The sequence below is a fragment of the Balaenoptera acutorostrata genome, chromosome 10, assembly GCF_949987535.1.
Source record: "Balaenoptera acutorostrata chromosome 10, mBalAcu1.1, whole genome shotgun sequence".
NCBI classification, from domain to species: Eukaryota; Metazoa; Chordata; class Mammalia; order Artiodactyla; family Balaenopteridae; genus Balaenoptera; species Balaenoptera acutorostrata.
This window is the reverse complement of record NC_080073.1, coordinates 106,189,942-106,212,347: the sequence shown is the minus strand read 5'-3', so window position 1 is coordinate 106,212,347 and position 22,406 is coordinate 106,189,942. Positions and strand designations below refer to the sequence as shown.

Here is a 22,406-nt window from a genome sequence, read left to right as displayed (position 1 = left end):
GGCTGAAGTCCCCAGGGCCGTGCTTTTCAAGATGCAAGCTCTGCTCCTCAGAATCACCTGGGTGTCCCTGAAAAATTCAGATGGAACCAACCTCTTGGGGGGCCTAGGAAACCCACATTTTTAATGAGTCCCAGTTGACTTTTATGCACAGGTAAGTTTGAGAACATGTGATCAGAACACAGTTGATTTTAAAAAGAATTGTTTTATTTTCTATTTTTAATTAAGCTACAAGATTGACTTTTTAGTATACTATATACATAATATATCTTTTAATTATAAAACACACTGAATACAGAAAGATGCTAATGCATATTGAGTTGATTGACTTTTAAGAAGAGGGTGTTAAGGAATAATCCAGTGTTTTGCAGTTCTCGAATGTTTTCTTTAAAAATAAATGTGACTGCTGTGCTTTTTTCTTAAATCATTTCTAAGCACAATAAACAAATTAACCTAATATTCAAATCTCCTAAACTAATAAGGCTGAAAATCTCCGTCTCTGGTTTATTCACAGGCCAAATACAGCTGGACAGCCGGCCACACTCCCCATCGTCTGCTGAGGCCTCAGCTTCCTCTAGAAGCCCCTCTCTGAGCCGAGTGTCCCCCGATTCCTTCTGTCACCTTGTCCTTGGCTCAGGGCATTCAGGGAACTTCCGGGCCTGCCTGTCAGGGACCTGACTCAGGTCACAGAACTCACCCCTGTTCTCTAGGTCAGTAAAGCTCACAGGCAGCCATGAGACAAACAGAAAAAAGTATGTTTCACCCCCAATCTTTCAAAGCCAAGAAAGCAAGATTTGGGGCTATTTTATTCTTTTTACATAACAGTTTATTGCAATAAGATTTACATACCATAAATTCACCCTTTTAAAGTTTACAACTCAATGGTTTTTAGTATATTCACAGCATTCTACAATCATCACCACCATCTAATTCCAGAACATTTTCCTCATCCCCAAAAGAAACCCTGTACCGATCAGCACTCATTTCCCATCCGTCCATCCCCAGCCTGACAGCTACTGACCTACTTTCTGTCTCTATGCATTTACCTATTCTGGACATTTCATCTAAAGGGAGTCACATCTAATATGTGGCCTTTAGTGACTGGCTTCTTTCACACGTCATATTTTCATTTCTTTTGGATCTATACCTAGAGTCACGTCAGGAGCAGCAGAGCTGGGGTGAACACAGGCAAGGTGCTCGCTGAGAAAGCAGGGCACAGCCGTCCCGAGGGGCGGACTCTGCGAGGGTCTCATGACAACCTCGGGCACTCGGACAAGACACAGAAACGCACATGTGTGCAAGCGTGCACCCACGCGCACACACACGCACACACACATGCAGTGTGGCCTACAGCTCCCAGGGGCTCACGGACTGCAGGTGAAGACCCCCGCACCAGGAGCTCCTTTCTAACACTAGGAACCTGTCAAGCCAGGATCTAAATATTTTTACATATAAATTCATACCCAGTAATATTTTTCATCCTTTGGATGGGATCACCCAAGTTTGAACAGCAAAGAAACATTGTTTTTTTTCTTTCTTTGGCTATTTTTTCATTGGTATACACACTAAACAGCTACATGAAGAGAACGGCTAGCGGTACATACGCTGTGCAGATCCCATGTTATGTTCACGCTGAACCTCAATCACTGGAACACAGATTACGAAGCCTCTGCACAACTTAAAAGCTTTTACATATGCTAGGGAATCCAGTTTAGATAATTAGTAGGCCCTTCTTCAGAGAACATAAACCATGGAAAAGAATTTAAAGCACTTAGGCTGAAAAAAGTAACTGAGGCAGGGGAATGGCGTGGGGTGTGACGCCACGTACACAGATTTTAGGTACCTCCATCAAAACCTAAGCGTGAGGGCTTCCCTGGTGGCGCAGTGGTTGAGAGTCTGCCTGCCAATGCAGGGCACACGGGTTCGAGCCCTGGTCTGGGGGGATCCCATATGCCGCGGAGCGGCTGGGCCCGTGAGCCACAACTACTGAGCCTGCGCATCTGGAGCCTGTGCTCCGCAACAAGAGAGGCCGCGGTGGTGAGAGGCCCGCGCACCGCGATGAAGAGTGGTCCCCACTTGCCGCAACTGGGGAAGGCCCTCGCACAGAAACGAAGACTCAGCACAGTCATAAATAAATAAATAAATAAATAAAAGAACGTGAATTTCAAAAAAAAAAAAAAAATCAAACTTAAGCGTGTGTTTGATATTTAAAATGCTGGGGAATAGGATTGGCTGATTAAATCCAACTGTCCACAAAGTATTTTACAATACAGAGTAACAAATTAAGTGGCTTCCTTTAAAAGAAAAACATGAGAATAGTACTACTTTCAGCTTGATAAACCCCTAACAGTTACAAGTGTCATTCTGAAATACACCACGGCATCAGGGGTCTGGAAGGTCACGTACAGCCCATGGGCCAAACCTGGCTCTGTCCTGTTTTTGTCCTAAAGGCGTCTAGGAATACAGACACACTCATTGGTTGATGTGTTTTCTATGACTGCTTTCACACTGTAACAGCAGTGAAAATATTTACTATCTGGCCCTTTACAGAAAAAGCTTTCTGACCCCTGAACTGAACCACAGTTACGTTCCGAGCCAAGACTGAGTAGTTTTCAAAATCGTTATCATTATTTTCCACGTTTTCTCAAAACTACAGGATGGCTCTGGAGTGTGTTTCCAACCCGACACAGGCCACCGCTTCAGAGGCCTGAGGACTCGGACAAGAGCAGGCGCTGATGTCACCCAGCAGGGAGAACAAAAAACGGACGGATCAGAACACCCAAGCCTACAAGTACCGTCCTGCCCTCCCCCTGTAGAAACACCTTCTGGCGTGGCTTCCGGAACCCCGCATCCTCCTAGCTCACCCCCCAGTCGTGGGGGGCAGCTTCCCGGGCTCTTGTGCCACCCGGCCACCCGGCCACCCCCTCTCCAGCCCCGGGCTCAGCACTGCTGCTTCTCCCCTCCCCCACCAGCTGTCCCGAATCAAACTCCCGTCTGCAGGCCCGCCCGGCCCTGAGCAGAGCCCTCATGTCTCTTCCCATCTGAGGACATCATCTCACACTCACCTGCCCCGAACGGAATTCTTGATGCTGCCACCAAAGCGCTGCTTCGCGTGTCGCCTCTCCCTCTGCTGAAATGGCACCTACCCCCCTGACGCTCCCAGCGGAACCCTAGGGAGCCTGGACGACTCCTCCGCCCTCAGGGTTCACGGACCCTAAGCGTGTCTGCCCACTTCCCTGCCCGGCCCCCTTTCACAGGAAGCACCCCAGGAGCCCTAGCAAGTTCAGCTGCGGCCCCTCCCCCGCGACTACGGCCTCAGCCTTGGACTCGCGTCCCCTCCGTGTGCAGTGCTGGTCCGTCTCCCCCCCATCTCTGTGCAAACGCCCCCCTTCACACGGGCCTGCCCTGCCTTCCTGTCTACCTAAAAAGCCCAAAGCCCCTCATCTCTGTTTATCCAGCCTTCACGCTGATCTGCTTACTTACTCACCATCTCCTCCACTAAAACAAAGCTCCCGAGAGCAGGGATGCCGTCTCGTTCTACGGGAGCCCCCGTGCCTGAAACACCGCTTGTCCAGTATTTGTGGGATGAATGAAGACAGCATGGAAACTACTGAGATTTAAATGTCAAACATGCAAATATCAAAATAAAACTACAAAAACTAGTGGGAAAAAATGGGCTATCAGAATGACAGAAGAAAGTTGATAATTTAATCGTACTGAAATAGGTAAAATTTCAAGGAGCGAGGTTGAAACTCTACGTAAACTTTCAAAACTTTAGCATAACAAATATGACGAAGGCTTAGCGGTTCCACCACATGGCGATGTACAATTCAGAGCAAAGGAGACCATCTCAGGCCACAGCTGGGAACCTGGTGTGGCGGAAGCAGGTTGGTGAAATAACCAAAGACCTGGTCGCCAACACATTCGCCCGCCCGGCGCTGTCAGGGCAATCACAGAGCCTCCAGGAAGCAGGGCATCTGAAGCCACAGGAAAACAGTAAATTTAAGTTCAAATATGAAGCAGATTGCCCTTATCGACATTCAAAGATACACACAGATATCCCCAGAATCACCCTCATTTACAGAGAGAGGTGGTAAATCACAGCCTTTCCTGAAACGACGACAACAACGATTTAGGAACGGTCCCCCGAGGGCTGTGGGGACCCAGATGCAGGAACTGAAGGTCTGCCCTGCACTTCCGCACAGCCTGCAGACTGGAACGTAAATTCTGGAAGTGTTTTCACTGTAGCAGGCTGCGGTCCCGGCAGGCCTGGCTCAGAGCGCAAGGCCTCACACCAAAGCAAGCAGAGAACAATGATGATCCCACCGTCCGGAGCAGACGGCCCGCTTCACCCCTCCCCCCCCCCGAGGGCTCTCCCCAGGGCAGTCGCCTTGTGACCCTCACGTCGTCAACTGCCCGGAAGCCCCCCAGCACAGGAGCCTTGCTTGTTTGTGTGTGTGTCTGTCTCTTCTGTTCTCCTACCCGTGAGAAGCCTGCCCGTCTCACAGAAGGTGCTCCAGAAACAGAACCTGAACGAACGCGATGGCCTGAAGCCTGAAGTGTGGACGCGTAATTTCTCAATGACCCTATCATACAGTTAATAACGCAGTGAAGTTCACACAGGCAGCAAATTTGAGTTTTAAAACCCCAACGAAGGAGCCACGGTTTCCTGACTAGAGATGTCGCCTCAGAAAAAGAGAAGCTCGTTGCTGCAGAAGAACTGTATGTGGGGAAAGACACGCCCCAGAGGCCAGGGCGCCCCCGCAGCATCTGACTCCCAGAAACACGGGAGCTGGAGGTGCTGGGACCACACAGGCAGCCGCGCCGCTCGCTGCTCCCCGGGACTTGGAATCTGCAAGTGAGAGTTATTAATCAAGGAGACCAACAGTAAAACATCCCTTTCCAAGTGAATCAGGGTCTCGGCGAGCGGCCGCCCTCCAGAGCCGCCGGTTCCTTAGCAGCTGGGCCGAGACACAAAACTGTGTTAGCGGAAGGGCAATCAGAGCAAGGCGGGCGCGGCCCGAGGGCCCCCGAGGGCTTCCCCGAGGGCCTGGGGGGGACGCATCCCGGGCTAAGGGGCAGCTACCCGGAGAAGCAGGGCACCATGTCCTGAGGACAAGAAGTGCACAGGTGAAGTCCTGCTCACCTGCCTGCCGGGAACAGGTCACAAAGGGGAGTGAAGGGGCCGCAAGGCGACACCACAGGGATTGAGGGGGCGTGGCCGAGTGGCTACAAAGTCTGGGGCGGGGGACGGAAACCTAGAGAAGAGGAGAGCAGGACAGAGGAAAGGAGGGCTCGGGGAGGAGACGGCCCACATGAGCAGGTGGAGATGGGGGGCGTCCTCATGGGGGGCAGCATGAGCCAAAGGACAGACAAATGCCCTGCCCATGCTGGGAGGTAAGGAGTCTCCAGTTCAGATGGAGAAAAGGGACGGAAACAGAAGGAACTGATTAGTAAACATCAGGAGAGGCCATTCTGGAGGAGGCCTTGGATGCGGTCTGCAGCCTGTTCAGCAGGCGATGGTTGCAGAAGAGAGGAAGGGCATCACTTCAACCGGCCTCCTCCCTGGGGACTCACACCCAGGCCCAGCGCAGAACCTTTCACTCCCGACCTTCGTAAGCCCGATTTTATATGATTTTTCCTTATTTTACCGCAATCATATTTTTTGTTCAAAAACATTTATAATGATAATTTGAAACATCTAACAATCGTAAGGTTATTAGTCCACCGGAGTGATGAATTCTAGCCAGACTAAACAAAGGAGACGTCTGTGTGAGCCTTCCTATGCCCAACATAAATTCATACGTAGTTTCGTAAGTTTTTGAAATACTTCAAGGTGACTAACAACTCCCACGGGGAATCAGAACGTTCACCGTGTCTGGACAAGACACCACCCCAGGCTCCTGAGGACTCTGACCTGGCGAGAGCCATCCGTCCACGGCCCACGCGGGGCCAGGGCTTCCACTCTCACCCGACTGCTCAGCACACGGCAGGACGTGAGACTTTTGTGGAACAGACGAAGGGCATGTTTCTTCACAAGTTTACTGCTTATCCATTAAGACAAACTGAAACGTTGGTTAATCCACCTCCCTAGTCTCAGGGTTGCCTAAAGCGCAGCCTTCTTTAAGAGCAGGATTCTGCCCTGAGGCCCACGCTGTATTGCTTCCCAAACCTGCCAGCTCCTCCGTCCACTGACAGGGAAAGGACGGTCTCAAGGACAGTCCTTCAGTTTGAGAATCTTCACTGCTGCCAATGTTGGGTTCTCCCCCCACTTCAGTGATCCAGTTCCTCGCCATTTGCTGTAACCTCCAAGAACCTCTGATCCCATTCTTGCTTTCTCAGTGAAGACAGGCTATAACTCAAGAACAAAGATAACAATTAAACTCCTGGTTTCACAGAAAATCGTAACTTACAAATACCGTGACTCCACCTATCACAAATGAGCCACGTCAGACATCTTTTCCTGCCCACTTTATAGAGGCTTATCAGCTGGTGAAAAGCAAAAACCTGCCACAATTTTCACATGGGACAAGGGCACCGAGAGTAACGATCTAGTTTTTCTAGAGATTCCTTATAGGCAAGCAGAAGTAAGAAGCAAGCCTACCTGTGAAATTAATCACACTGGGACAGTTGGCCAAGGGTCCACAGGGTCCCCGGATAGAATTGAAGGGGGCAAGGGGTTTGGGGTGAGAAACCAGACATCTTAATTTTCACTAAAGTCTACCCAAGGTTGAGAACTTCCTTCAGGTTTGAGCGCAGGCAACGACCCCACAGTAACAGCACCAGGGGGCACTCCCGCCGTCTGCCATGGGGGCGGGGTTGCTGGGGGCCGCGCAGTGTCACTCTGCCCGCCGCTGCTTTGGAGGCTCAGGGGTTATCGGACCCACCTCAGGCTCTGCTCTACACTGTGCTACGTTGTCACATCGCTGGATCACAAGCCTGGCTTTTAAATACTGTGATGTTAACATATGAATCGAGTCAGTTTCCTCTGTAATCCTCAGTGTTATGCTTTGTGTTACAATACTTGTAACGAACTTATCCTGAGAATATCCACAGGCTTCGTCAGATTGCGGAAGTCGACGGCCTAAGAAAGGGCAAGGGTGTCTCTACTGGTGGCGGTGACAGATTCCAGTATTTTAGAATGTGCTTCGAGAAGAAAAGCCCCCAGTCTCGCTCAGAACCCACCTCCCCCATTAACAAGCTCCCTTCGCCATGTCGGGGTCTGATGCACATATCCTCAAGGCACACGGTTACATCTTCGATTATTCTATGGTCTGAGTCATCGATAGATTCCTGACCTCCAAGACTAAGTACCAAAACCACATAAGTACACTAAAGCATTCATATGACACCGGAGTTGGACACATAATCAAAAAGTGAATAATCAAACTAGCTTTGAGCCCTAGTTTATAATGTTTACAACTTTAATCTTCTGAATTATTCTGATCACACATACAGGAAATGATCTAACTGCCCTGAAGCCCACGCTGGCAAGGGCACAGGAGTGGAAAGAGGGATTATCTAAATCAGGGGGACTTAGCCAACAGCCTTAAAACATTTAACTAAGGGATTAAAACTATTTGTTAAGGATAATCCAGAGATGACTACAGGATTTAATTTTCGTTGCACGCTACCACTCAGGTGATGGGGACTTGCGGAGCCCTCAGTACAGACAAAACCTGAGCAGTTACTCAGGTTGCGCACAGGAGGACCAAAACCGTGTCCACTATTATTACAAAGCATCACTGCTGTCTTCCGACTACTGTCACTACAGTTGGAGCGGCCACTACTGTAACACTGAAGTAGGAATTCAGCACTTAACCTTTGCCTCTGAATAGCTAATCATTCTTTAGTCCACAGACCATAAGAACAGCAATAACAACAAAACAATGAGAACGGCCTGAAATGGTTCAGAGGGTCTGGGAAGCTACAACGTGCGCAGGTGCAGTAATGCAGGTCGCCGTTTTCCACGGGAAGAGAATCTCGTTAAGACGAAGCAGAGAGAGAACTTCTGGCAGGGAAGCAGCTCAGGGAGCTATAGCCCCACGGCGACAGTCGTGTCCAAGTGTCTGTCAGTCATCACAGCTTAAGAGTGGCCACAACAACAGCCTGTCACGTGGGACAAACTGTTTTCTGTCCTTTTTGCCTCCATTTCTCTTGACCTTTTTCTTCCAAAAATAGCATATAGTGTATCAATTTTAGAAGGAATAATACAGAAAAACTATCTAAGGGGGGGGGCGGAATGTACAAAAGGCTTGTTTGTTTCACTAAGTAATGGAACCAAGCAGAACCCTGCAGGGCCCCCAGCTATGAGACCAAGCTGTTACTGATGAGGACGACAGACTCACTCTGATGCACCGTCCTGAGCTGTTTGACAGATACTGTAACTGCCACCAGAGGGAAAAGCTAAGTGCATGATGACCAGGCTGTAGTCATGACATAAACTGCTCCGTCCTGAGCAGAACTGAGTCCATGGCCAGCACAATTCCAAGAACTGGCCTCGGGAGAATGGGATTAACACTCTTGCTCATAATAGTCTATATCTTTGTGGGCATCAAAATAATTGTAGCTTGCTCTGCCCGTATATGTAAGCGGGCAACTAAAATTGTCAGCAAAGAGATGCTACAGACCCATGTCGTCATCTTCCCCTCTGAGAACACGGCGCCTATGTCAGCAGGAAGAAGGTACAGAAGACGCAACTTCGCCCCTAATCGTGTAGAAATGGAGTGATGTCTGACAGTGGGGAAATGAAAGCAGCTCTTTTGCCCCTTTCCTGTTTGCCCATTTCTGTTTCCCTCTAACCCTGAAAGAACCTAAGTGGCCTGTTGATTCTTTTCCTAGATTAAAAGAAGAACAAAGAATTAAGCAGTTAAAGAATGACGAGCTCTCTACCCCAGAAGTCCCCTTAGCAACTCTGCAGGCAGATCACTCCGGCAAGATAACATCTGAAGAGAGTCAGGGTCTGCACACCATGGAGAAGGATGCAGAACCCAACCTCCTGCCTCGACGATTCACTGAGATTCTTCCCTTTAAAAACTGCCAAGGCTGAGAAGAATCTTCAGAGTTGGTCTTGGGACCTGAGTTCACCTCTCTTCTCCTTCTCAGCTGGTTTTCCTGATGAAAGCACCTTTCCTTTCTACTGAAACTTGCCTCTGGAATTATTGGCTTTTGAGCAGTGAGCAGCCGAACCTGAGTTCGGTAACAGAAACATCTGACAAGAGACCTAGATGTTCTGTTGAAAATATTTTGTTGAAAGCCCTGGAAAGAAGACCCAGAAGCTCAAGACAAACAAGAACTGTGTAGCAAACTGGCAACCAAAATAGGGAAAACAGGGGGAAAGGTGCATTCATTAAACTAGAATAATTTGAAATAATGTCCAAGAAAGAATAAAGTGGGGTCCAAGGACAAGGATCTAAAGTCAATGAGAAGTGCAGCGGGGTTTAGAGAAGGCTGCTGGGGAACCAGGAGGCAGGGGGCAGGGGCCTGGGAAGGAGACAGTGGGAGTCTGCCCTCTGCTTGCTGGGGAGGACAAGGGCATTCCATTCCCAAACTGCTATTTGAAGCAGGTGGGCGGAACAGTGGTAAATACCAAGCTGCCCTCTGTCTCAGAGAAAAACTAAAATGCAGACAAGTCACGGAGACTGACGGGCATACATGATACTGTAAAAGTCTACTCACTTTGATGGAAATGCCAGCAGATTCATAAAAAGGTAACTGACAGTCCCCCTGGAGGGGAACTCAAACGGGGGTTGTCACTTTCATGGTGAAAAATCCAGCAAAGTGTACAGTATTGAGCAGAACCAATGAGCGGTTGAAGATGGGTCAGAGCAGAAAATAAAGCTGGCCTTGCGAGAGTTGATATTGCCTCGTTCCTTTTGCAGAGTTCTTTAAGAGCTAAATAAGCACACGGGCAAGGAAGAGTAAGGAGGAAATCAAATCGTGGATATGATTCACCGAGATTGTCAAAGGCCTTGACACATGCCTTTAACAAAGTAATTACAATAACTCCGCCGGTGGGAGAAAAATTCCATCTCATCTGCCGACAGGGGCGCGCCGTCCCTTCCCCGCAGCCCCACCCCAGCAGACTGAGGACTTACAGACGGAAAACCAAAGTAGGAACAAAACATATAAGCTGAGAGAGCAAACACAAAAAGCAGATGCTGTCCGTGGCTGGTTTAGGGACTGTCTTTATTTAATGTTTTGAAAACAATCTGGGAGAGGAGGCAGACTACGAAAATCTCCCAACTTTCACTGATTTTCCAAAAAGTGAAAGTCACATTAGAAATAGTTAATTGTAAGGTCTCACGGAGCTGCCGAAAAGGCTGGAAAAGTGGCAGGACCCTTCAAGGTGGACCAGGGAGATGGCGCATTTAAGACAGGAGAGAAAAAGACAGAGCGGCAGTAGCCATATCCTCAGAGTTCCAAGTATTTTCCGAAGATCTCGGGCGTTGGTTTGATGCTGAGAAACCAAGAAAACGTGGAGTCTCCCCCAAAAGAGCAGAGACACAGAACAGAAAGCAGTGTCCCACCGCCCATGCACGGGGGGGGGGGGGCCGTGAAGTCCTGGTCATCATGCTTTAAGAACGTCCTCTGGAATGCAGAGAGTTCTAGAGAATCTAAAGACAGCCTAGAGCACAAGGAAGGTGCTCAAGGAAACAGAGCAGCTATCGCATGCAGAGAGGGTTAAAAAGAGTGAGATTTCTTCGGTTGTGAACTCTAAGCCAGGAAGTGGGTACAGTGACTCAGGCTTTGCGAAATAATAAAGGATATGAAAAGAAAGATCATAAACCAGATCATTAGGAGTCCAGAAGACCTGAATGAGGCACACCCTTCGCTGAAGTCTGATTAAGCACTAAATTAACAAAACAGAAGTCTGTCTTCAACTGAGTGGTGTCTGAAAAGCAGTTTGCTTAATATGCTCCCTCTGGAGCATTTCATGCTCTTAAGAAGCAGATTATGCATAAAAGAAACCATGAATTTTAGAGGCAGGGACTAACCCCCATCCTGTTCTCCACCGTGTGCCTGGCCCGGTGCCTGGCACACGGTGCTATTTCTTGAGGGAACAAATGAAAAAGAGCAAAGTATCTCAGTGTCACCAAACATGGTACATCTCCTCAGAAAGGATGGTGACTCCGAAACCGCTCCTTCCTCTCCAGGTGCTTTTTCCTAAATCCCATGTGTTAGTCCTACACAGGAACCATTCCCACAACAACAAAATGATGTAAAAACCTGATGTAAGATTAAGGCAATTCACCAAGATGTACTAAAGTAGTCTCTAACAGGAAAACATCATTAACAATAGCATTACTGTTATTAGTGTTTTTAGTATGTGTTTAGTGGTATTAAATATTATTTTTAAAGTAGTATTCTTCTATAATAAAAAAAGTGTATAAGAAGATATTAGCCATATAGTTTCAAAATGTGAAGAAAATGCTGTGTTTTCATGGTTTTTTTCCACATTGAAACTGCTGTGTCGTACAAATTTTAGATTTTACAGGAAAACAAAGGTCACGTTGGACAGGATATATGTCTTATTTTCTTTTGAATATTGTCCAATTTGATACCTGCTGCACTGCAGATCAATATCTGTTCCCCTGAGGTCTGTGAGCTGATGTGAGCAAGTAGGTACACGAGGATGGGAGGGGAGGGGGGACAATGGCTGCACCTGCGTACTGCATGTCAGGGAAACAGACACATGAAACCAAGAGGAAACTGATTTCAGAGTAAAAGGGGAAAATAATCAGAATCCAAGTCAGAGTTTGGTGGGGAAAAAAAGAACTAGAACTTGTGAGTCCTCAGAAGTAGAAAAATACTAACTTGCTATGACAGAAATTCCCTTGGGTAAGGAAAAGATGCTTATGGATGTGTGATAGATAAATGAGAAACAAGAAGAAAGTGACACAGGAAGTTACTGATAATAATTAAAATGCTAGGGCTCCACTCCTTATTTTGTCAGTAACCAACAAATGTGTCTCTCTAAGCCTCAGTTTTCTTCTCCTAAATAAAGTCCCTTCCAGGCCTTACTCTTCTGTGCGTTTGAGGGTACCACACATGTATCTAACAAACATCCATATGACTGATTTGAGGATCAGTGGAAACAGGAGAAACAAAGGCTCAATCTTCTATTCCAAAGAGCCAGTGAGTAACGTAACCAGAGGTGCAGTCAGGAAAGAGGGCTGGCCTTGAAGGTGAAGGACATCCAGGCTTCGCTGGCCACCCTGCCCAGTACACTGAAACTGCTCCTGGTGACCCCGGGGTCCTCTGTGAATCTACCCCCCTCAACACTGGGTCTCTCATGACCTTTACACAGAGGCAATATTCTCCAAACAGGTCTCCTAGCCTCCTATCTGGCCTTTCTAAACTCTACCCTCCATCCTACCAGAACTATCTTCCCAAAACTTAATACCTAATCAGGTCACATTCTTCTAAAAGTATAATGGCTCCCCACAGCTTTCAGATGAAGTTCAAACACCTTAGCTTAAAGAATTCAAAAACAATTATTTACTCATCCCTTCAAGAAACACCACTGAATACCTGTCATGTGCCTTCAACACAGTAAAATGCGTGACCATGTTTTAAGGCCACAACCCCCATCCATGCCACTCTAAGCAGAGCAACGAGGAAATTTAAAGGAAGAAAATTTCAAATACATAGCTGCGTAGTCCTAACTCAACGCGGAAGCTACTGAAACACAAAACCGTAGGTGAGGCTCAGCTGTGGACCTGCTGGAGATCAAGGCTGGAACCAGGCAGGGGTGGATTTCAGCTCTCGTGAGCAACAGGGCTAACAGCACCGACGGAGCCATAGTTGCTGTTTAAGACCAAGGACTGGGGCATAATTATGCAGCCCATGAAAGAAAGACGAAGAAAGCTGCTTCTGCCAGCCTGAAACTATGAATTTTTGTTTGTTTTAATAGAAGGCTAAGTTGTCTAAAATGAGAAGCACACAGCAGCAGACACATCTTCATAGGAGGATCTGCCAGATAGGTTTGCCACTGACTGGACCAATTTGATTTCCGGCGTCAGAGCTAGATGGAAACTCTGAGCCACAATATGGTTCTGGACTAGAATATTTTAGAGGCTGGGTGGTGGCAACCACAAAGTCCTTAACAACAAGCGGTAAGACAGAAGAGGAGGGGAGGTTCCTATTTAATAGGAGCCTGCAAATCAAATTTTTGAAAAAGAACATTAATGTTAAAGAGAGAACCAATGAGATCTACAATTCAGGAAAGAATTTACTCCAGAGGAAATGAAAATAATACCGCATTCTGAAAATGACCTTAAAATACTTCCCCCTTTAATATCTCTTTAAAGTTGACTTTAAAATATATCTCAAAGAGACCAAGGAAAAAATAACATCAGCTAAAAACAAGAAATAATTTTTGCAAAAAGGCAAAATGAAAAAAGAACAGAGTTGAAAAAAACTCAAAATTCTGCAAATAAAACAGTCAGTGAAATCCAAACTATGAAGATTGAAGACAGGCCCAAGTCTTTAGAAAATACACCTAGAAACATCACAGCCAGAGTAGATGCCAAAAGAATGGGTACATTTTGTGCAGACTTGGGTCTTTCTTCAATCCTCAGCATCTAGCACAGTGTCAGGAATGGAGCCGGAAAACACACAGATTCAGTGAAAAGAGGGAGAGAGGCAGGGAAGGGTGATGGGCAAGGAAACAAGGAAGAGCTGGACTACAAAACCAGGGTCTTCAAGAGCCGAAAGGTGGCACAAGTTTGCCGGTCTTGAACCTGCCTTGGAGGAAGCAGGGCGGGTCAGCGTGTGCACGCGGCTCGGGGCTGCCTGGTGTCGCGGGTGTGGGTCTTTATTCTGAGCAGGACCACTTTGTTTCTGGATGCACAAAGCTTAGGCATATTTACGATGGTTGGCAAAGTGGACGACCTGGAAAACTAGTGAGTGCCAATAATTTCAAGTTTCAGCATTTCTGTTATTCAAAAGAACATCACTTTCCTTTAAGATTTATTACAGTAAGACAAGGTCTTAAATCAGAGGTAATCTGTAAATGATGTTCTTTGTGTTCTCAAAAACGTCCGAGAAAGTAACCTTCCCTGGGAGTTCTCTAAAGTGAAATGAGATGGTGGTACCTGCTCGACCTCCCTGAAATTATTATGGCTGCTCTGGAGATTAACTACCCGAGAAGCGCAAGTGCCGCCTGGGCAGGTCTAACGTGAGCAGAGGTGCCTCCCTCGATGCCAGGGAGCACGGCACTGGGACGCTTCTAAGCTGCCCACGCTCAGCTGTCCCGAGCGTCAATCTGTGAAAAGCTCCAACAGTCTCCCCCACGAAACCTAGTCTTCCACCACCTTAAAGAGAGCAGAAAACATATTAAGACTTAAATAACAGAGAAAGTTGCATCAAGTTCATCAGGATGAGGTGCCGCACGATCACAAAGGTTTTTTAACAGCTTATCTGCAGACTTCTACACGAAGGTAGAATTTACATAAAGGAAAACTGCAAAATGAAAACGACACGAGGGGTGAAGGAGTGGTCTCCTGAGACCCTGAGAAGCACAACGATTCTAACCCCCGGCACGAAACTTGAATCTAGCATTAGTTTTACTTATCTCTCCGTTCACTGCTGTTAATTTAGTGATCTGGGGAGCTGTCAGGGATATTCGGTAAAAGCAATTTATCTTTCAGGATAATCTCCAAACCACTCTCCAAAAATGTTCAGCTTTAAACGACATGGAATTTGAGAGTGAGGGCCTGGGTGGTGATGGAAGGTGAGAATAAGCAAAGAAGCAACAGGCCACGCTTTTTCAGTGGCCACGTTGAAAGCACCACTCTCTCTGCTTCACGTGGTAGAAGCACCGCAAGCCAACAGCGGAGCCCGAAACAGTCCTGCTGTGGGAAACAACGCCCGCCCTCCGCGGTGAGAGACACGCAGGGCCCTGGGCGGCTGCCTACACCGCCCAGACCCGGCTGCGCCAGAAGCCTCATGCTACTCGAGAGGCAGGAAAGGGGCTTGGGAAACGGCCAGGGAGCCCGCGTGGGAAGGCGTGAGAAGACAGCCCATCCAACTCCCTCATTCGTGTCAAGGGGAAAGAAGGCTGAGACTGAATGTGGGAAGGGAAGTGTTCAAACCTTTTTCAACTGTTTTCTGTTCTTTTCTATTTATATACATCCATGTAAAATACACTCAAAGTTTAAAACCCACCGAAACTTGTAGCGTCTCTTTGACATGCAAGTGTCTCTCATTTTATTTTACTTTCACTTTTTGCTTCAGATACACTGAGTCGTAATATTTGCAAAACTGGCATTTGATCGACCTTAAGTACTCTTAGTTTTTATTCAGTAAACATTTACAGAGCAACTTCAAGACCCTGGCATGTTCTAGGCACCAAGCAAAGATCCCTGCCCTCGTGGGGCTTACCTTCTAGCGATGGGAGAAGAGGACAATGTAAAGAAGGAAAATCTAGGGTAAGTCCAATGAGATGAGCGGTATGGAGGGAAAAAGAGCAGGGAGTGGAGATGGGGAATGTCGGCGAGGCTTCCCTGAGCAAAGGAGTAAACACAGGAACAGAAAGAGAGCAGCCACAGAAGCTCAGCTGCGCGAGACTCTCAGGAATAGCAAGCGTCCGGGACCAGCCGTGGGCCGGGCACCCGCCCAGTGCCTTTCCAGCACTCGGTCATTTCAGCACCATGACAAGTCTATGAGTCAGGAACTACTATTATATCTATTTTACATCTGGAAAAAATGAGGCTCAGCGCAGTTAAGGAGCCTGCCTAGGTCACAGTCGGTAAGTAGTAGAGATGGTCTTAACACCAGGGAGAAAGTAATAATACATGGGGAGCAACCAAACCACCACTAACACACCTCACCACGCGCTCCTTTACATCAGTATTCTCTACACCCACAAGCTAGACACAGAGCCGGCGACCTGATTTTTCTGTGCAATTTAATACCAGGATGATGCTTCATTTTTTCCAAAAACAGGCTGGCTGTGATTTAAATCAGGTTGCCTATGATAGTATATTTTTAGGTCGTTTTCCATAATCCAGAATATATTTTCCCATAGATGCACTATGGTAAACAGCAACTTAGTTTTCACACAAGCCTATTTGATTCAGAATGCAGCTAAATAATACACAAATTCAATTTTAAAAAGGAGGGAGTAATTCTTACTTAGTGTTTCGGTCTTCCCATGAGGGAAATGATACACTATATTCCATAACTTGTAGCTTATAATTTTCACAAAGCATCAAGAAGGCAAACCAAAAATAACTCTTCAACAAGCATGGAGAGCACATTACCAGGCCCTGGCACGGTGCAGAGTCTGGGAACAGAAAGATGAATGAAGCACAGTCTCTGTCATCAAGGAGCCCACAGTATCTCAGGACACATACATGCAAGGACATCTTTAATGCCAGTCAGAGCTTCGGCAGGCGGTGACAGCCTGCAAGAGGGAGGGAGCGAATAAACAGGCCCGAGGAGCCCGGATGAGCCAGGGCAGAGTGCCGGTCCTCGCTGGACAGATGGGGAGGGCACAGAGGGGAAACCAAGGCTCAAAGGCACAGGAGGACTTCCCCTGAAAGAAGAAATCACCAAAGCAACGTAAAATTAAGAAAAATATCCACTGCAGTCCTAGAACACAGAGAAGTGTTCATCTGACAACAGAAAACGCAAGAATTTTTGAGCGCCATGAAGCACGTATGACCAGATTGATCAGGCAAAAATAATCAGCGCTGAGTTACTAGTAACGACACAGACAGAAGCCAAAGCCTTAGACGAAGTCCCTCACAGCCCCGAGGGACCTGTAAGCCCGTAAGAGCAGCCACCTGGCTGTAAGACACGGTCCGGGGGAAACGGGCCACAGAAGCTGCCGCGGTGATGCCCCCACGCTTCTCCTGGAGAGGACAACCCACTCTGCAATGGGGACGCCACGGACAGCTCAGAGTGGGAGACGCGGAAGCCCCGCCTCGCCGAGATGCTGAGGGGCAAGGCGGGCCCACCCCAGCCCCGGATCCCACCGACAGGGTGAGCAGAGGGGGAAGCTGGGGACGAGGGACTCCAGCAGGACCCCAAACACAGAGCGGCCAAAGCATTCACCGCTGCCCCGTCCGGGGGAGGACGGGAAAAAAGGCAACTCCCACCCCCACCAGCATCCCCACAGGGACCTCCACACCTGCTTTATGGAGGATTGTGCACCTGGGGAGACGCAAACGGGGGCGTGTTACTGTTCTCCCGCCACTGCCCCGACTCTGCCGCGGCGGACGCCGCTTCCTGCGCAGCAGAGCTCGCGGACACACAGGGCGGGCCCTGGGACTCGCCGGCGACTTGTGACACCACCACTCCCACGTCTTCACTGCTGCTCCGAGCAGCCGGGCCACGGCTCAGGGCGCAGGGCGCGGAGGCCACGCTCCGCTCTAACCCTCCCCCAACCCAGCTCCTCCGCCTGGAGAGCAGAGCCCGGCCTGGGGCAGGGCCACCTCCTCCCGGGCCTGCTCAACTGCCTGTAGTACGTATCATTTCTACTTGAAAGTAATTTCACAGAATGCAGTCACGTGCCCACACCTAGCTACAGAGGGAGCTGGAAATGTAATTATTATAGAAGGCCATGTACTCAGATAAAAATTCAGAAGTCTAGCCCCAAGAAGGAGAGAACAGAAACTGGATGACAACCAAGCTTCTCTGCCATAGCCCCCAAGCAGATTTCCAGCCAAGGAACGAGATGCCAGGCTTCCTTGGAGCTCCACCAAGTTTCCCGGCAACTCCTGTGACGCCCCTCCCCCCGAGCCAGGAAGGAGGAGAGACAGTCGCGGCCCCCAGGAAGCTGGCGCTCACACCCGACGCTCTCCCCTCTTCCTGCTCCGCCTGCGCTGAAGGCTGGGGAGAGGCAGTTAAGGGGTGGAGGGAAGAAGTGCTGGGAGAGAGCAAAGCTGGTCCTGAGGCTGCTTCCGAAGCCCTGAGGAAGGAACGGGGAGAAGCCGTTGACTCTCTAAGAATGGGAGGCTGTGTCGCACCAGGATCTGCGCTTCAGGCACAAACCACCCGTCGTGCAGAAAGAGAACATGACCCCCTCAGCATCCTGGGCGGGGGGGGGGGGTCTTCCTATTAGGGGCTGCGGCCTTCTGGTCTGTTCCCAGGCAGCACACCTGGAGGGGAAGGCCCCCTTTTGGCCTGAGACCCCCCAGAGTTTATCCCCACTGACCATTTGGTGGTCAGAGGCCCCCCTGCGAGAGCAAAGAGGCCCACAGCCGCTGAGGGGGGCTCTCCAGCCACCAACGCTGATTGGTTCACACCTGCCTCCATAAAAAGAACGGGTGATGGAGCGTCACAGACACGGCAGGAGGGTCAGAATCCAAACCCGGAGGAAGGGGAGCAAGCTGGGCGAGGCCAGGGAAAGGCCCTCCATCGGTACGTTCAGGGAGATCTGAGGACACGCCACCTCAGAAGCAGGAGAAGATCTCTATGAAAAAATAGGGAACAACTAAGGACCAAGAAAGAGCACAGGAAATTAAAAGCACAGCTGCTCAGCTAACATGCTCAGTGGAGAGAAAACCAAATTGCTGATTCGAACACCAACTCAGTAATCCTCCCGAATGTACGGAAAGATGATGAGAACACAGGAGAAGCATAACCGTGACGGCCAGGGGCTCCTACAGTCACGAGGCTGAGAAGGAAAGAGCAGGAATCAGGTCCATGGAAACGTCCCTGAGGATCAAGGCCCTGAGTGCCGACCGCAGACACCCAGACCCTGGGGGGTTCCTAAACGTGAAAACAAAGAGAAAGTCGCCACGAGCCCCCCAGTATGAGTAAGGGAGGGAAGGGAAGGAGAAATCAAAGGGGGGCGGGGAGGGAAAGACAATTCTAAATGCTAACAGCAGTAGAGCAATAAGGGTACAAACCCGAGGGAAAGGATTATGACCCCAGAGCTGAAACAAGATGTAATATTAAACGTGAAGACAAAAGAAAACCATTTTTTTTAATGAAAAGACTTGGAAAGCACCCCAACGCATTCTTCTCGGGTAAAATATTATTTGAGGAAGTACTTCAAAAATAATCATAGTAAATAATTCAAGCAATGGGCAGCAAACTATGAAGATAATAAATCTTAATTAGCCCAAACCCTGTTTAATAATGCAGTTGTGGAATTAACTGTAATTGTTCAGAAAGACAGTAAAATAAAAAAAGATATAGTAAAAGAATCTGACCTAGTATTTAAAATATAGATTACTTCTAAAAACCTAGGATTCAAGTAGGAAAGAGGAGATAAGCAAAAAGCATGCACAAGATTTCCTTTTATCCTTGGCAAGGATGCAGTGAGATGCAGATACTATTAAATTCTTGGAATTCATAGTTTCAAATATTCTTATGAGAAACAACCAGCCGAGTATAGTTGGAATGCAGAACTCCAAAACAGCTGGGGGTGGACTATGGCTGAAATAAAATTAAATAAATAAGACACATCAGAAACAGAAGAAAAGAAAGAGAAAGCATTACAAGTTTAAAAAAAAAAAACCCAAAAACATACAATACAATGGCAGGGATTAGGACAAATTACGACAAATAAATCAATAATCAAAATAGACGTGAATGCCTTGAATCTTCCTATTGATACCCAAAAGTCCTTTGAGCATTTAAAAAAAATTAGATACTATTTTCAAGACACCTACTCAAAACATGAAGCAGAAAGACTGAAAACTAGGGATAAACAAATGCTAACAAAAATAAAGTAAAAGTGGTAATACTAACATCAAATAAAGTATAATTCCAGAAAATAGCATGAATCAGGAGAAGGATACTTTATACGGTTTTTAAAAGTAGGCTATAAAAAGAGAAAACATTGTCAACACAAAGCAACATACTAGTTTCCAAATATATAAAGTGAAAATAATTAGGAATGCAACAGAATTAGACAATACAATCATATTTGGGGGATTTCTATATGTCTGAGAATTTGAAAGATGAAGTAGTCAAAAATAAATAAATGAAGGGAGCTGGGGAGGGAGGGAGAGAGGGAGGAGGGAGTGGAGAAGTGGGAGAGGCAGGCGATCAGGACAGGACACAGGGTGTCACTGGGCAGATGGAGAGCACAGCGCCCTGGGGTGGATGAGAGGCGGGGGGCTTGGGAGGCTGGCGGGGACCAGATGAAACAGCCCGGCGGTCAGGAGCGGCGAGGCGGGTCTTTCCTAGCAGAGGGGAGGCGCAGAGGTCTGTGCTGGACGCACGGGACTCCCTAGGTGCACAGGGAGCGGGCGCAGAGGGGGGGAACCAGGGGACTCCAGGAAGGGGCAGTGCCCGGCTCTACCTCTGCTTGCACAGCAACAGAGGACTCTCCAGGCCTCCAGGAACCGCGGCCGTGGGGCTGGAGCAGAGACGCCTGCTGAGCCAGCAGCGCCAGAAGCACGCGTGTCACTCGTCTTAAAGCCCCGCCAGGCCACCGCGAAGGCACAGGGTTCTAGTGAAAGGACACAACAGGGTTAGGAGGGAAAACCAGTGGTGCTTTTCGTATATACACAAGGAAATGAAATGCTTTCCAATGGCATTAATAATTTAATATTTTGGTATAGATATTTTATGAGCAGGACAATGTATTTTTAAGTGTTTAAACCTGTTATTAAATCCTATAATGTGTGTCTCTCTCTGAGGTCCACCTGCCCCTCATCTCTGCTTGCCCCCAGCCTCACTCACTCAAGATCCCTCAAAGGCTCCCCAGAGCTGCTGAATGCACTTCAAGGAACTTCTCAAAGCCTTCCGTCCTCAGTCTCCGACTTGACTTTTCCACCTATTTCCTGCTACCGCGCCTGCGTATGCCCATGACCATCATTACAGGCCCCTTTTATGGCCCACACACCGGAAGACTGTCAGTCTTTTTCTCCCTTAAAGCAGCATCTCCTCTCCAGTCTGTATTAGTCATAACTCCCATCACAGGAACAGCTGTGTAAGGAGCTACAGCTCAAAGCTGGGGCTGCAGTCATCAGCTCCTACCACAGAGCAGCAGGTGCGCGCCCGGAACCCACCGGGACCACACACAGCGCTCACTGACCCAGCCCAACAGTCAAGTCCACAGCACCTTTCATCCAGGAGGCTCCCGCGGGTCAGAGAACTGAAGGACCCACCCGAGATCGCAGCATCAATGAGCTGGCGCGCCAGGATTCAAACTCAAATCGCACCCCCCACGTGCTTTTGTGGAACCCAGAAATCCACAACAGTGAAATTACACATAGGAGAGGCACAGCTGATGTTCGACAAAGTCATTCGGTCAGAAAGTACCAGAAACAGAAAAGGAGGGAGGAATCACCTGGCCTGCCTTCAGTAAGAATCCCCCTCCGCTTGACGGTTCCTCTGGGTAATTTTCCATCCACTGACCCCTCTGCTCCTTGACTCTACTTCCCACTGTCCTTCTTGGACTTGGAGCTTCTCTCCAATTGCAGTTTCCCATTGCTGGTCTTGAATAGTGTTCCTTACCATTGTAACGAGGGTTGGAATTAATTTTTTCTTCAACAACGTTTCATACTAAGAATGTGAATTCAACGAAGTAAGGGTTCAATGATAAGGCGATGAAACAAAATCCATGTGTTTAACGGGTTTTATCCTGAGTCTCCTCCGTTCCCGTCGCTGCTCCAGGCGTGGGGACCCTGCCGTGAACGGAACGTATGAAGCCCTGGCCCTCGTGGAGCTTAGATTCAGGTGAGGGGGTGGACAGAGCACATTCAGTGTGTTGGGTGGTCACAGTAACAGACGATGCTTCACAGAACAGCACGCTGACCACAGCCAGGCATCATTCTAGAAGCTTTGCTGTGTGAACTCAGCTGCTCCCTGTGAAGACTCTATGAAGGTGTCAGTTACAGCCCTAAGTTACATACAAGGCAACTGGCACAGAGAGGTTGAGCTATTTGCCCCATGTCCCAGCACGCTGATGAACGGCAGAGCCGGGGGTCAAGCTCAGGCGCTGTGGCTCTGAGACTGTGCCCTGCACAGCACAACCCTGACCCTGCAAGGCCAGGAGGACACAGTGGCCAGGGAGGCCTGCAAGGTGGCATCCCTGGAACGGAGACCTCAAAGCCATGAGAAAACGGGCCACACGAGGATCTGGGGAAAGAACGCTTCGCCTGGAGGGGACAGAAGCACCAAGGCTTCGGCGAGTCGCGGTCACAGCGGAGAAGTTAACGTGGACGAGTGAACACGGAGGGGCCTGATGGAAACCAGGTGCACGCGGCAGGGGCCAGCGCGGTCACAGAAGAAGGTCGCCCTTCCCAATTTTGCTAGATAACACTATCACGTGACATAGTTTACACTGACATTCTGTTCTATAGCCATAATTCACACAGCTGGTCAGACTTACTTTTTTTAAACCAGCAGATTAAAATAAAATCCGCATTCATAATTTGAGATACAATTCACAACTCTGCATTTTAAATGTATGATTCCATGGCTTTTAGTATATTCTC

The 22,406-nt window shown here is 48.4% G+C and overlaps 1 protein-coding gene across 3 annotated transcripts in view; it reads right to left on the bottom strand.

Moving 5' to 3' along the window:
* The window catches only part of GMDS (GDP-mannose 4,6-dehydratase), a 486,505-nt gene that overhangs the window by 277,737 nt on the left and 186,362 nt on the right, over window positions 1–22,406 (bottom strand). The window lies entirely within an intron of this gene.